The sequence below is a fragment of the Euprymna scolopes genome, chromosome 19 (assembly GCF_053919585.1).
Source record: "Euprymna scolopes isolate OS-2025 chromosome 19, ASM5391958v1, whole genome shotgun sequence".
Classification (NCBI taxonomy): domain Eukaryota; kingdom Metazoa; phylum Mollusca; class Cephalopoda; order Sepiida; family Sepiolidae; genus Euprymna; species Euprymna scolopes.
Window position 1 is genome coordinate 19480683 of NC_136500.1, and position 15119 is coordinate 19495801.

General features: G+C 32.9%; 1 protein-coding gene across 3 annotated transcripts in view; it reads right to left on the bottom strand.

Annotated features, from left to right (window-relative positions):
- LOC145303467 (methionine aminopeptidase 1D, mitochondrial-like) overlaps positions 1–15119 on the bottom strand; it is a 52773-nt gene that overhangs the window by 35033 nt on the left and 2621 nt on the right. The window contains exon 1 of one of the 3 annotated variants that reach the window (XM_080144807.1): positions 14949–15058. The exons of 1 other annotated variant lie outside the window; for it this stretch is intronic. The gene's annotated coding sequence lies outside the window, so the exon portion shown is untranslated. Of the gene's footprint in view, positions 1–8977; positions 9271–14948; positions 15059–15119 lie in introns of those variants that run through there. One more of the 3 variants, XM_080144808.1, reaches the window with a different exon arrangement.

Consider the following 15119-nt stretch of genomic DNA (forward strand, 5'->3'; position numbering starts at 1 on the left):
AGAAAAAAAGAGAAACGACCGGACATTGTCAAAGGAGATAATGCTGAGGAAGAATTCCACACCAACAGCGAATGAAAGAAGATAATGCCGACCATAGAATGACGAGGAAATAGCGAACCTTACAAATAGGTTTTCGAATTATGGACCAATGAAGAGAATATTGTTAAAGACATCTATTTTCACTAACTGCCCGAAGAAAAAAAAAAAAAGGAACCCTAAACAACAGACTGGCAAAGAAGCCTCACATAAGAAACAAATATGAACTGTAAGTCCTCTCTATATATACCTCTTCATGTGACATATCGGCAACTCCTTTATTTTGTCATTTTTTTTTAGTGTTTTTCATTGATGTATTTTCCATCAGCATTTTTGGACACAAGCATAAGACCACCCCCATCCTCATGATTTGTTTTTCTTTTGCTGTTTAATTAATTCTTTTTTTTTTTTTTTTCACACACTCGCTCCCTTAGCCTATTATTTTCTCTGTAATAAAATTGACTTAAAATTTAAGACCACGTTTGCCTCCGTTTTCTCTAACTGTATTCTGTCCTATTTTATTTCACTCGTCTGAGAAAGGTGTTCCCCTCCCTTCTTGTTCGATACACCGCATGCATTCAAACCTTAGGACCAAAAATTAATCCTCTTTCATCATTCCCAATGGAGGGGCATTCGCAACACAGTTTATATGCTTAACACCGAGGTGGCAGTTAGATTGAAAAATAATGTAGTATGTAACTCTAACTGTTGCTAGCAATTTTTATTCTCGGCCTTCATAATCAAGAGATTATACCATTCCTGTAATGACCTGTTCCATGTTGATTATGGTGTAAGCTGTTCTTTGTGATTCTAGGAGGTCCATCCTCCCAGGCTTTTCCTTCTCTTTTTGAGAAGGGTTGGTTTATTGCTAATCGTCTGATGTGCCCTTACCATAGAATGGCGACTGAGCTGCACAGGCACTTTTTGCAGTGGGAGGGAACTAAATACACTGTAACTGTTGCTTAAATAAACTGTCAAGTCTCTGCAAATACATCTTTTATTTTTATTGCTTATTTTGTTTTTGGTGCATGTGTAGATTGGTGATCTTTTAAACCAACGCATTTCAGGTAAAACCATTATTAGGGATTTACGTGTCATGTCTAAATTAGTATAAATTCCAAAAATTACGAAAAAAAATCCAGTAGAAAAGTAATTACAAGTAAAAATAGAATTTATCGAATTATTGAGTTTTGTTATATTGTATTTTACTGTATGGAAGAGTTGTGCAACCAATTTAGCATGACAAACTGATTTATCTCCCTTGACTTGAGTTTACACTATTTTTTATCAGATTATATTAGAACGTAGTTGTGGATGATTTTTAAAAAATACATCTAGTACATTTTTTACTGGATCATTTTTTGCAATTTTTGGAACTTATACAAATTTCAGCATGACACGTAAGTACGTAATAATATTTTCACCTGAAATGCGCTGGTTTAAAAGATTACCAATCTTGTGGAAAATTATTTCCACTATTTTATTTTGCCCCTTTTTTCTCTCTTTTCTCTTTCTTTCTCTCTATGTTTCATTTTTCCTCCTATTCCACATCACGCGATTCTGTTCTGTTCGGTGATTGGGCAAGCCTCTCTTTGCGCACCTAAATTTCCCCATGCAGCATTTTTGAAGGAAAAAATATCAATTGCTGTTTCTACTCTGTGAAGGAAGGGGTTGCTGAAAATATCTTTAAGAAGAAAGACGGGTTAAATATGTCTAAATTACCTGACATATTTTGTTGGGGTCTTGGGCAGGGAAAGGAGACCAAAAGGCTTTGTGAACAGCTACTCTGTCTTAACTAGACATTAAAATAGATGAAAGGGAATATCAGTTTGCTGATTCCACTCAGAAGATGAGGACCTATATGTCAAAGTTACCTGACATTGTTGGAACGAGTCTAGGGCCAATTTGAGACCAGGGAAATTTGTGAACGAATCAACTTCTCTGTCTTAACTAAACATTAAAATAGTTGGAATATGCGATCAATTACTAAGACATTAATTATCCCAGGATAAAATGGAAAACCCAGGATTCATTGCAGCAGTTTCTAGTTACCTGAAACACTGTTTCAGACTTCGGCTCTGAAATATGAACTTTTATATTGCCTTTCCTTGATGAGGGGAAGATTACAAAAGGATTATTCGTCGTTTGGTCGGCATTACTTTGGCTGAGATGATTTGGAAGTGTTGTAGTCACATGTCACAAAATATCACCAACAAAGAACTTTGACTAAAGAAGCAGTCTCATGGCAAAACGGAGATGACGACAATTTTTTCTAAAGATGATTTGGGGTAAAAAAGGGAACTAATACCCTAAAAAGGAATTATACAAACTTTGAATTGCCTTCAGTAAATGAAGCCCCCTCTCTTTATCTCTCTATTTCCCCCTCTCTTTATCTCTCTATTCCCCCTCTCTCTTTATCTCTCTATTCCCTCCTCTTCCATCTCCATCCTTTTGAAAATGTTACGATACCAGGATTTCACTTGTAAGCCAGATGGATAACTCTTGACACCCAGCAGATTATAGACTTTTTCCTATCAGGACTTTCAATAAAAATCATTTCTTTTAAGTTGTTCTTTTGTATTCTTTTCTTCCTTGAATGCTTCTTTCTCTTTATCTACGTTGCAGGTATCAAGCTAAAAAGAAATACCTTCCGCCGGACAATCTACACAAGAACCTCGTTTTCTTTGTCAAGTGTTGGATTTTTCTGTAACACTGTGGTTAAAATTAGGCGCTTCTTTATTGTAATAGCGAAATTCAAAAATCGAAATATTGAATTTCAAATAAAATAAATTGTATCTACTTAATTGTCATGTTGCCCTAAGGAATATACTCCAAAATTACGAAAACGATACAGTAGAAAATGAATTATTTATGAAAATAGTTTTCAAAGACGATTAACGGAAATTGAGTTTTGCTAAAGAAAGAAATCGAAGCGTTTGAACCCTAACCAGGGAGATAATTATCTTCTGAAAATCTTAGGTCAATCAGTGCTTATTAGGGTAGAGTCAACAGATCGAGTTCTTTCACGGCTATCAAGAGTAAGAAGAAGGCCTGTTAACTGAAAAATGTCTGCAGGCAATGTAGGTAAAATTTGTTATACTATCAGGCCATTTGAAAAAGAGCAATAAACATTTTTAAAAAGAAAAAGGAACACAGTTCGATTGATACTTAAACTGAACTTTATTCAATATAAAATATAAATATTATCTATGTAAAATTAAGTAATTTTAAAGCAATATACAATTTAATACTGATAAAACTGAATTATGAATTTAGGGGACAAACAATTAAAGAAACATTAAACACAAATATTTTTTGGCCTTCTGAACAAGATCACAGTGTAGTATCTGTTTTGATGCTACACTTTACCTTTTCTGTCCTCGGTTGGTGGAGGAGAAATCTTTCATGACTGAGATTATTTTTGTTCCTATCCAGAGTGCCTCTTATTGGGAAGCTGGATTTTGCCCACAAGATTATATGTTGAAATATTTAAATAACTATTACTTTAAATACAGAAATTATATTTAAAGTTTTTGTTTTCTGTTCTTCTATGTCCATTTTTTTCCCATGTTTTTCATCAAAATGTGTAGCGTATTAGTTGTCTCACAGGCCATCATCAGTGATCGTTCACTGGCAGTAACCTGTGGTGTTCCCTGGAGACCAAGTGACAACAAGTCTCCCCAGATTTCCGGTGTTCTCCACCTCTGACCACTTGTGCAGATGATTGCATGTTATCGCAACAGCCATTGTCACTGATTTCTCATTGGCATCAGCTATTTGTGTTTTCCTGGAATTTACCAAGGTACCAGATTTGAACTGCATACTTCCAGTGGAGATTTGGTTAGTATTCTCCCACCTCGGTCTTTCCATCCTCCCTGACCCTTCACAACTAGTTAGAGTGGCACCGGTCGATGTCATCTACACCAGTTTTTTATTATTATTACTATCATTATTATGATAATAATAAGGGTGCTTGTGCAGTGTACGCACGTGTATTTTAAATATTATTTCCAAGTTAAATTCAATTTTGGGTTTGTATTACCGTACACATAGATTCGAAAAAGTTGTCAAAAAACAAATATACAACAAATAAATGTTATCAAGGGCAAGATAAGTTACTTTTCTACCTAACTGGATATGCTTTTAGGGGTTTGTATTATTATACACATAGATTCGAAAAAGTAGTCAAATATAAAATATATACAAAATAAATGTTATCAAAGGCAAGATAAGTTACTCTTCTACCTATCTGGAAAGGTTTTTAGTGGTTTTACTCATTTAAAACATGTAATCGCTTCAAAAATCATACAATGTTTATCGATATATTTTAAAAAGAAAAATGTCGGCTTGCTCGCTATTGAACTCGGTAAGTTTGAGAAAATGAATTCAAACAAACAAATTATACAAAATATTGTTAGAAACCGAATATATGTCCGCCTATGTCACGGTAACATATATTGAGCGAGTTTCTAACAGTATTTTGTATAATTTTTTTGTTTAAACGCGTTTTCCCAAACTTACCATGTGCAACAACAAACATGCCGACATTTGCATTTTTGCAAATACATCGGTAAGCACTGTATGTTTTTCGAGCCGAATAAACACTTTATATCAAATAAAAACACTAAACATTTATCCAGTTTGGTAGAAAAGTAACGTATCTTGCCTTTGATAACATTTTTTTAAACTTGTTGCGACTATCTTTTTTTGTTATTACTATCTATATTATGATGTCTCGAAACGATATTCCCTCAATGAACTGGCAAACAGAAAACCCAGCAGAAACTTTCAAACTTTTCAAACAACGTATGCAACTGTATTTTATTCTTAATAAAATAAAAACAGAATAACAAATGAGTTATATTTTACTGCAAATCGGGGATGAGGGGCTTAGAAGATTTAATACTTGGACATTATCAGAAGAAGAAAAAACTCTCCTGAATTTATATTTAATCAATTCATAGAACAGCTCGAGCCAAAAGAGAATTTTAGAGTGAATCGATTAAAATTAATGTCTTACAGACAAAAACAAAATGAATCGTTAGATGATTTCGTAAATAGATGCAGACGACTCACACAAAAAATGTTTGTTATGCGAGTCTAATCAACAACAACGTATAATTGAACTTATTATCGCCAGTACTCCAATTGTAGAGTTGCAAAAGGAGTTTTTGGGAAAAGACAATACCCTAACATTAGAAGAAGCTATTCGCATCGGAAAAATGTATGAAGCTTCTAACATACATCTAAAACAACTCAAGGTTATGTCAAATAGCAACGGAAATAGTAGCAGCACTATCCAGACGATAAGAACATCAAAAAGTTCTAAGAAATTTAACAACTGCTTTAATTGTGGTAGAAGCCATGAACTTCGTCGTGAAGCTTGCCCAGCATATGGATCAAAATGCAAAACATGTGGTAAAGATAACTACTGGACAGCAGTTTGCTTATCAAGCACAACAAAACCACGGCAAAAATCGAAGTCACGAAGCAGAGACTACAAAAGGTCAAAGCCGGAGTATCAACCACAATATCGGAGAGACCAGTCCAAGAAAAGACAGCCCCTCCAAACTGATGCAATATGCAATACTCAAGGAATAGATGAACAACTTGAAAGCCTTACTTTTAACAGCATCAAAACATTCTCTATCATCCAAACAAACGAAGCTTTTGCTTATGTAAATATTAAATTGCCTAACAGAAATGGAGTCCACAGGTTATGGGTGAGAATTGATACAGGAGCCCAAGGTAACACATTACCAGTCTCTACATATCATAGAATGTTCCCAGAGAAATTAGATGCCTATAGTTTCCCAAGCATAGAAAACAAAACAAGGAAAAACAAATAGCATATAATGATACTCCGATAAAATGCTATGGTAGCATCAATATGCCATGCAAATACAATGGAACAGACTGGCACAACAGTGTTTTTACATTCTAGACATACAAGGGCCAGCAGTTCTAGGATTACCCTCACTAGAACAGCTCAAATTAGTCACCCTTCACTGCACAATCAGGAAAGAGGATAGACATCAGTCTGCCTCCTGCTGCAACACCAGTCAATACGATAAAAGACCTGATGCAGATGCATCCAGATCAGTTTGATAAAATTGGTTCCATGCCAAGGTCTGTACGACTATCACTCAACAAAAGAATATCACCGCACATCGATGCACCTAGAAAAACACCAATTGCTCTAAAAGACAAGATAAAGCAGGAACTTGATAACATGGTCGAAAACAATATTATCAGAACAGACTGGGTTTCGAGTTTAGCATACTCACATAAAGATGGGAGCCTGAGAATATGTTTAGACCCAAGGCACCTGAATACAGCACACAAAAGATCATATCATGCCATTCCTACAGTGGAAGAGCTAACACACCATTTTGCAGGTGCCAAGCTATTTTCTAAACTGGACGCTAAAGTTGGTTATTGGTCGATACACCTGGACAGTGAGTCTCAACCACTAACAACATTCCAATCTCCTTATGGTAGGTACTGTTTTCAGAGATTACCATTTGGATTGAGTGCATCGCAAGATATTTTCCAAATGAAGATGGACGAGATACTTGAACAAGTTGATGGTGCAGTGGGAATCGCAGACGATGTTGTTGTCTATAGTAAAACGGATGAAGAACACAACCAGATTCTACAAAAGCTCATGCAAGTAGCTGCTAATAATGGTCTCATGTTCAATTCTACAAAATGTGAAATCAAATCAAAAAGCATATCCTTCTTTGGGATGATCTATAATGGAAATGGTGTCAGTCCGGATCCAGAAAAGCTCAAAGATATACAAAGCATGCCACACCCAACCTGTAAGAAAGAGCTACAAGAATTCTTAGGCCTTATCACATACTTGTCACCATTTATTCCTAACCTTGCTGACAAAACACATACTTTACGAGGACTATTAAAGAAGGATGCACCCTTTCTTTAGAAAGAACACCACAAGGAATGTTTTAACATATTTTAACACAACAAATGGATACAAGTTTAAAAGGACTTGCAGCTGCAAAACAAAAAACCTATTGCATATGCATCAAAGTCTCTAACAAACACTGAAAAGCGTTACGCATGCATAGAAAGAGAGCTTCTTGCAATTGTATCAGGGTCCAAAGATTTCACATATACCTATACAGCCGTAAATTTAAGGTACTCACCGATCATAAGCCACTCATCATGATTTTACAGAAGCCACTGACTAGTGCACCTCCCAGACTGCAGTGAATGCTGATCAAGTTACAGGGATATCAGATGCAAATAGAGTACATACCAGGACGGGAAATGACTCTAGCTGATACTCTGAGCCGTCTCCCTAGCACTGAAAACACAGACACAATTGACTTAGACGTGCGACTCGATTTGGAGAGATTCAGGAGTGAGCGCCTGAACGAGATAAAAAAGGAAACAAAGGCTGATCCAATATTTGATCAGCTGCAAGAAATCATAACAACAGGATGGCCAGATTCAATAAAGGAAGTACCGCCAGCAATACGGTCATACTGGTTATACAGATATGAACTATCTGTCAATGATGGTATCATCATGAAGGGGTCAAGGATTATTATCCCAGAAACCCAACAGAAGATCATTTTTAGACCAGCTTCATTACAGCCATCAAGGTATTGAAAAGACACGTCTTCAAGCCAGGGATGCTGTATACTGGAAGAAGATTAATTCTGATAAGTAAAACATGATCAAGAAATGTTCAATATGTCAAGAAAATCTTCCAGCACAACCAAAGGAAACTCTACAATCACATGACATCCCCAGCAGAGTATGGGAAGTTGTTGGAACTGACTTGTTTCACTAAAGAATATCTAATAATTGCTGATTACTACAGCAAATTTCCAATTATAAGGAAAATGACTAGCCTAACTACAAGCAACATGGTCATCTCAGCAATGAAACAGATTTTTTCTGAGCATGGTATTCCCACCAGAGTCATTAGTGACAACGGACCACAATACTCCAGTGAAGCATTCAGAGAATTTGCCCAACAATGGCAATTTGACGACAAAACGTCATCCTCAAATTTCACAAGATCTAATCGTTTTGTTGAGCATCAAATCCGAACAGTTAAAAGACACAAATCAAGGCAAAGCAAGCAGGCAGAGACCCTAATTTAGCAATGCTATGCCTATGAACAACACCAATCAGTCACAAGTTATTAAGCCCTGGTGAACTTTTAAACAACCGCATTATGGGATCAAACATAATTGCGAAAATTCCAAATCCCAGATTTCCCAATCCTGACTATATCCATGAACAACTAGAACATAGACAGGATATGAAGAAAATGTATCATCATGATTTAGCAGCACTTGTCCCTGGACAAAATGTTCAAATGCTAGATAATCAAACAGGGAAATGGAAACCAGCAACAGTTTTAAGTAAACCTGAAGAACCCAGATCATACATCCTTCAACTCCCAGATGGATCTTCAAAAAGATGAAACAGAGTCCAAATAAGGGCGACTGGAACATCTACCCGCAAACAGGTTCATTTCAATGATCACATCACCTCATCACAAAATGAACACACTAACACAAACAATAGCTTACACCAACTAGCACCAAAACAATCAGCATATAACACAAAATGTGGCCGTGAAATACATAGGCCAAAAAGATATAAATAGCATATGTACTGGTATATATAATAAACATTTGAACAATGTTTTTTTATCTATCTGGTAAGGGGGGGTGTAGTAATACCATAGAACTACTTTCATACGCGCAACAGCTGTTGGCCCTTGTCGTATGAATATATACACGGTCCTCACTTCCCGCTCGGACATGGGCTAGTTAACATGTGTATATCTTTTCCTTATGTATATATATATTAATAAATCATTTGTTTATCTAAACGTCTCTGCTGTAATTCAAGCATCAACACACCCACATGCACACAACAATTCAACAATACTTACCTCCTTTTTTGTTTTAGCTGATAGCGATGGACGTTTTTTGGTATTATTTTACTTTAAAATCTTACGTTCGTATAAGAAAAATATTTTTTTTGTGGATTTCGGTATGCTTTAAAAGAATATAATAACCTTTCTGTTGCAAATTTACCGTTTGCATGGAATTAACCTCTGAACTCTGGGACTATTTAATCTAGGAATCTTTGGTCAACAATTTAAAATTAGATGAAAAACAGTTAGTTTTCTAGATATTAAGCAATGTAATTCTATATGTTATCAGTGGTGGCCATTTTCTTTATTTTTGTTTTTCGATTTCCTTGTGTCTTTATTGCAAAATTAAAGCAGAAAAAAAACAACCTATTAGCCAATAAACTAATTAAAAAAATGCCCCCTCCCCTCACAGATAGCCAGGAAGTTGGTGCTGATTAAGTTAAATTTAGATGGGACAGTGATCACCCACTTTTTGAAAAAGTAATTTCTTCATATCATGAAAATTATTTCTCTGTGACGAAAACGGTTATCGGATTCGTTTTTAGCACACTGAAATCGATAAAAAAATGGCAATCGTTGATGTCGGAATACACTTGCCAACAAATCACCGCAAAAAAATCGTTTGCACCTATAAAACTTAAAATTCGAATTGGAAACTCAAAAACAAAATGAAACAAACTTTATTTTTATTATTACCAGAAAATAAGAACGAATTACTGTTTCATTATTTTTCCTACTAAAATGTTTCATCATCTTTCTTACTAAAATAAAATTGTTAATTCTTTTATTTTTTCCATGCGTACCTGCTACTTATATTATTATTTTTTTTTTCATGCGTACCTTTATTATTTTAGTAAAAACGAATTACTATTTCGTTATCTTTCTTACTAAATCTATAATATAAAGCTGAATGTGTGTGTGTGTGTGTGTGTGTGTGTGTGTGTGTCTGGTCACGAATAGGCTCCTATATGGTTGATTATTTTAAAAAACTGATTACATATAATGATAGAAGATGTATCGAGACACAGGAATGGGTATGTTTGATCTGGCAGAACAGTGGTTCATTAAAATTGTGGGGTCTGCGTTCGCGCCTGGTCCACAAAGTATGGAAATAAAAAATTTAAAAAAAAAGTTTACAAGTGTTTTTGATATAGATGTACATAAGAATACTTTGATAAGTATGTTTTAACTTAAATAGGGATGGTATAATAAAATTGTGGGGTCTGCGTTCGCGCCTGGCCTCCATAGAATAGAAATAGGCACAAACTTCAATAAAGACTTTTCATATCTATCTGCGTAAGTATACTTTGATAATTATGTTTCAGTTGGAAGAAATATGGTATAATAAAATTTGCGCCTGACCTCCATAGAATATGTCACAAAGTTTAACAAGGTTTTTTTAATATAGATCCACAGAATATTGTGATAAGTGTTTCAGTGTGAACAGGTATTGTATAATGAATTATGGGGTTTATCAATTTTATTTTTACTTTCATCATATTTTGTTTTGGTTTTGATACCTCCCAGATTCGAAGCTATCTCTTTACAACCCTTCCTTTTCATAATCTATCATACTTTCATAAATCAGAGTCCATTTTCTGTAGGCTGTTTGTGAACCCAGTCAACGACGGGTACTTTTGCTAGTAAAATATAATATTGTTGACCCTTCGAAGTTGCTTTAATTCGAAAAATGTTTCATTTAAATTATTTACTTTATAAAAATCCAATGTTGCTTTCATTACACTTATGATAGTGACATGAGGCGAATGTGTGTATTTTAGTTTCAAGAACGGCCGATAAAATGTGTATGTCCGCCAAACAGAGTTGATAACTCGTACCTTTCTAAAAGTTTGTGCAAAGACAATCCTTTGGAAGAGGTTTTTGAACAAATAAGGGAACTCTATCCCTTGTAACTGTGCAAAAAACACTATATTCCAAAAAGGTTTAAATAAAAATTATTCATTGAAAAAAAAAATTTTTTTAAATAAAAAACTTCTATATTAGTCCTCGTGCAAAAGAGCAGGACACAAATGTTTTAAATAATAATAATGAAATAACAACAAAGACTTTCGTTGGCGAGGACTACTATTGACCGTAACCAGTTATACAATCCTTTTGAAATTTTCATCTCTATTTTTCTCGTTATGTACTGAATATTTGTTAATGAAACCTATTAAATATGTTCCTTATTAAATTTTAAAGATTTTCTATTCTGAAAGAAGTTAAAAAAATTTAATCTAAAAAACTTATTTTAAAGTTTTTGTTTAAAAAAATTCAGATTTTCTCATTATTCAGACCTGTATTACAAAGAGGGAGTTGCAAAAAATGAGTTGTGGTGCATGGAGAAATACAAACTGAAACAGAGAGAATATTCAGACCTGTAATAATACAAAGAGGGGGTTACAAAAATGAGTTGTGGTGTGAGGGGAAATACAAACTGAAACAGAGAGAATATTCAGACCTGTAATAATACAAAGAGGGAGTTGCAAAAATGAGTTGTGATGTGAGGAGAAATACAAACTGAAATAGAGAGAAGGAAAGTTTTAAAATATAATCTTAAAAAGATAAGATACAAGTTAGAAAAGCATTTCATCCAAGGCATGAAAATTGTTAAACAAAATGTTTTTACTATAGGCTTTAAAAATAAAGGTACAATATTCAATTTGAAATTTATTTATCTTCAAAGTGCACTTTTATAAATTTTACAAAGTAAGGTATAAAAAATTTAATTTAAATTGAACCAAAAAATTACCTTGGATTTATTTTATGTAATGTACATTTTGTTGCAATTTAAAAACATTATCTTTCATCTAGCAATTAATGATATAGATATAAAATTTTCAGTGATTTTTTTTTAAGTGCAACAGAATGTACATTACATAAAATAAATCCTAGGTAATTTTTTTGATTCAATTTAAATTAAATTTTTATACCTTACTTTGTAAAATTTATAAAAGTGCACTTTGAAGATAAATAAATTTCAAATTGAATCTTGTACCTTTATTTTTAAAGCCATTTTAAAAACATTTTGTTTAACAATTTTCATGCCTTGGATGAAATGCTTTTCTAACTTGTTAAAATTTTATTTTGCTGCAAAAGTTATATGTTTATACAATTTTAATGTGAAAAAAATTATTCTTGAACCTTTATAAATGTTTTATGTTTTTAAATTTTGATATATGTTTATACAATCTTACTGTGAAAAAAAAAATCTTTCAATAAAAAAAAATATATTCTTAAACCTCTGTAAACGTTTCATGTTTTTAAAATTCTATTTTGCTACATTGACAAACTAAAAGTATATTTTGATACATTAAATCACTCATTAGGGTCTTTCAAACGATTGTGAAAATGGAGCGCATGATCCCGTGACGTTAGACTTGTGTTAACTATACGAACTATGGAAAAGCAGAAGCGACAATGATTTTTTTTTAAACCTTTGTTTATCTTCTTCAAACTGCAATTAATAATTAATCTTTGCTATAATTTTGTAAGGTTTTAAAATTTACACAGTTTAATGATTAATAATATTATAAACATTTGTATATTAAATATGAAATACGGTTTTACTAAATATGTACGAGTGTTCATTTGGTTAACTACCAGCTTCCATACTTTTGTTTGGTAAAAAGAGACAAACAAAATATGAGGGTGGTCTACAAAATGTTTAATATTTGTGCAATAATATTTTTTAATTGGTTTTAATCTGGCAATAAAATAGCTGCCAAGAGCCATGTTTATATTAAAACTTAATATTTAAATAAAAAATTAAACACAATTAATTAAAAATCTATGTTGTAACGGGACATTTGGAAATAATGGAATTTTAATCGTTTTAATCTTTTAAAAATGAATTAGTTTTTAGGAAGTTTCTTTTTCTTGGCAATTCAACTAATTATAGTATATATTACTTAGAAAAAACGCTATTAAAAACATAATATTAAATTTATATCAATTTCTTAATTGCAAATTCAAGGTAAGTTTTTGTTCAATACGTGTATTTAAATTAAAAAAGAAATCTTTTACTTATTTGAACTCTTCTATTTCATAATAAATAGAAATTTCGATAGATTTAAATATATTTTGTTTAAATTTCAAAAAAATAAATAGGGGGGAAGACACGCACTAAAAAAATATTTCCCCTCGTATATTTTACGGAAACTGCCTTTTATATGTAATTTCATTCTAAAATGTATCGAACATTTCACGAAAATCTGACCATTAATTGATTTTTGCTAGATTTATTAAACACGGGTATGTTTTCACGTTCGGAATGTCTACTACATGGGAACGTTATTTTAAAGCGTCAATTATGTAAACACGATTTTCGTCTCGCAATTTCATTACTTTCGTACGATGAAGAATTTTTTAAAACATTATTACTTGTATAATTCGCCCTTAATAAAGTTACATCGTGTTTGGGGGGGGGGTCCTGGATATAACCTTAAAGTATATCCGATGGTGAGGCCCCAGCTTGCGAGCTTTGGGGAGTGTGGTGGAGCCACCCTTTAATTGGCATTGCTCCCAGCAACTCTGACTCGGAGTGGTAGTACCTGTTAGGGTCCTAACTATCGGGGTAAATAGAAACCGACTTGAAAAAAAAAAAAAAAAAAAAAAGTCGGTACTTGTACAGTTAAAAAAAAAAACACGTTTTTATGAGAGCGTGTTGAAGTCAGTAATCTTGGAATTTTTTCAACACGCCACGGGAAGTTTTTGAATTTAAAGCGCCAACACTCCCTCCCCATACTAGCTTTTCTTCCTAAAAATCGAACCTTTTGTTCGGTATCATAACAAATTGTTTTTTCGCTGTAAAATAAAACTACTTGATGAAATTAAGTGAAATTTTTTTTTTCAGAGAACTTCATTCCATAACGGATACGTACAATATAACTCTTTTTTCGATATTTTCATTTTTTAATGTCTTGAATTAAATGACCTGAAAAGGGTTGATATGCCGTAAAATAAAAACAACCAAACTACATGGGGGGGGGGCGTAATTCTGTGGTGAATTTTGGAGGTGCCTATCACTCATTAAAAAGAAATCATATTAATACATTAAAATGTTATTTTAATACATTTTTATACAATAAATGTTTCGATTTTCAAATACTTTTGCGTTATTGTTAACGTTTGTTATATTTGAGGTTAAGGTTCACATAATAGCCGCTAGACTGCAGTTCTCTTTCGAAGAACAAGGGTCGATAACTCGTCTTTGTTGCTAATATCTCACTGTCATGCAGAAGTGCCCAAAATTGTTTGTTCTTACGCAGACTTTTAAATGTTTTTACAATTATATATTTATACATTTTGATACAATAAATGTTTTGGTTTTCAAATATTTTGTGTTCGGGAAAAAAAATCTTGTTTATGAATCATTTGGCCAAGAAGAAATTGGAGTGTGTTTTTCGTTATTTATTTATTTCATTTTCAGTGAAGAAAAAAAATAATAAAAGAATTAATAATTTTATTTTATTCTAGTAAGAAAGATAACGAAATAGCAATTAATTCGTTCTTACTAAAATAATTACAGGAGATGCAAATGCATCTTTTCTGGTAATAATAAAAATAAAGTTCGTTTCATTTTGTTTTCGAGTTTCCGATTCGATTTTTAAGATTTAAAAGCGCAAACGATCTTTTTTAGTAGTAACTTGCCTAGGGTATTCCGACATCAACGTTTGCCAAGAAAAAAAAAAAAAAATTGTTTTTCTATAACGAACGTGAGACGGGCCTTAAAGTAAACTTTTACACTTTTTTTTTTGTTACTAAAACACTATTGTTGTTCTACTCGATGAATTTTCGTAATTTTTAAATATGTTTCTATTTTCGACATGACAAGTAAGTACTGTTTATTGTTGTTTTTGCACAAAACCACATATTTAAAAAATCGATATGTCGACTCTATCTTAACAAGCACCGGTCAATTTAGCAAAACCATATTTTCGCTATTGTCTTCGCAAACTGTTTTCATTAATAATTCATTTTCTACCTTATCGTTTTTGTTAATTTTCGGTGTCCATCATCACTGCGATATGACAATTAAGTAATTCCGTATTGGTTTTACTTTAAATGCAGTTTTTTGATTTTTGAATTTCGCTCTAATAACGAAAGCGCTTAAAATTGCATATGTGAAATTCAATCCCCGTAACTCTTGTCAAAA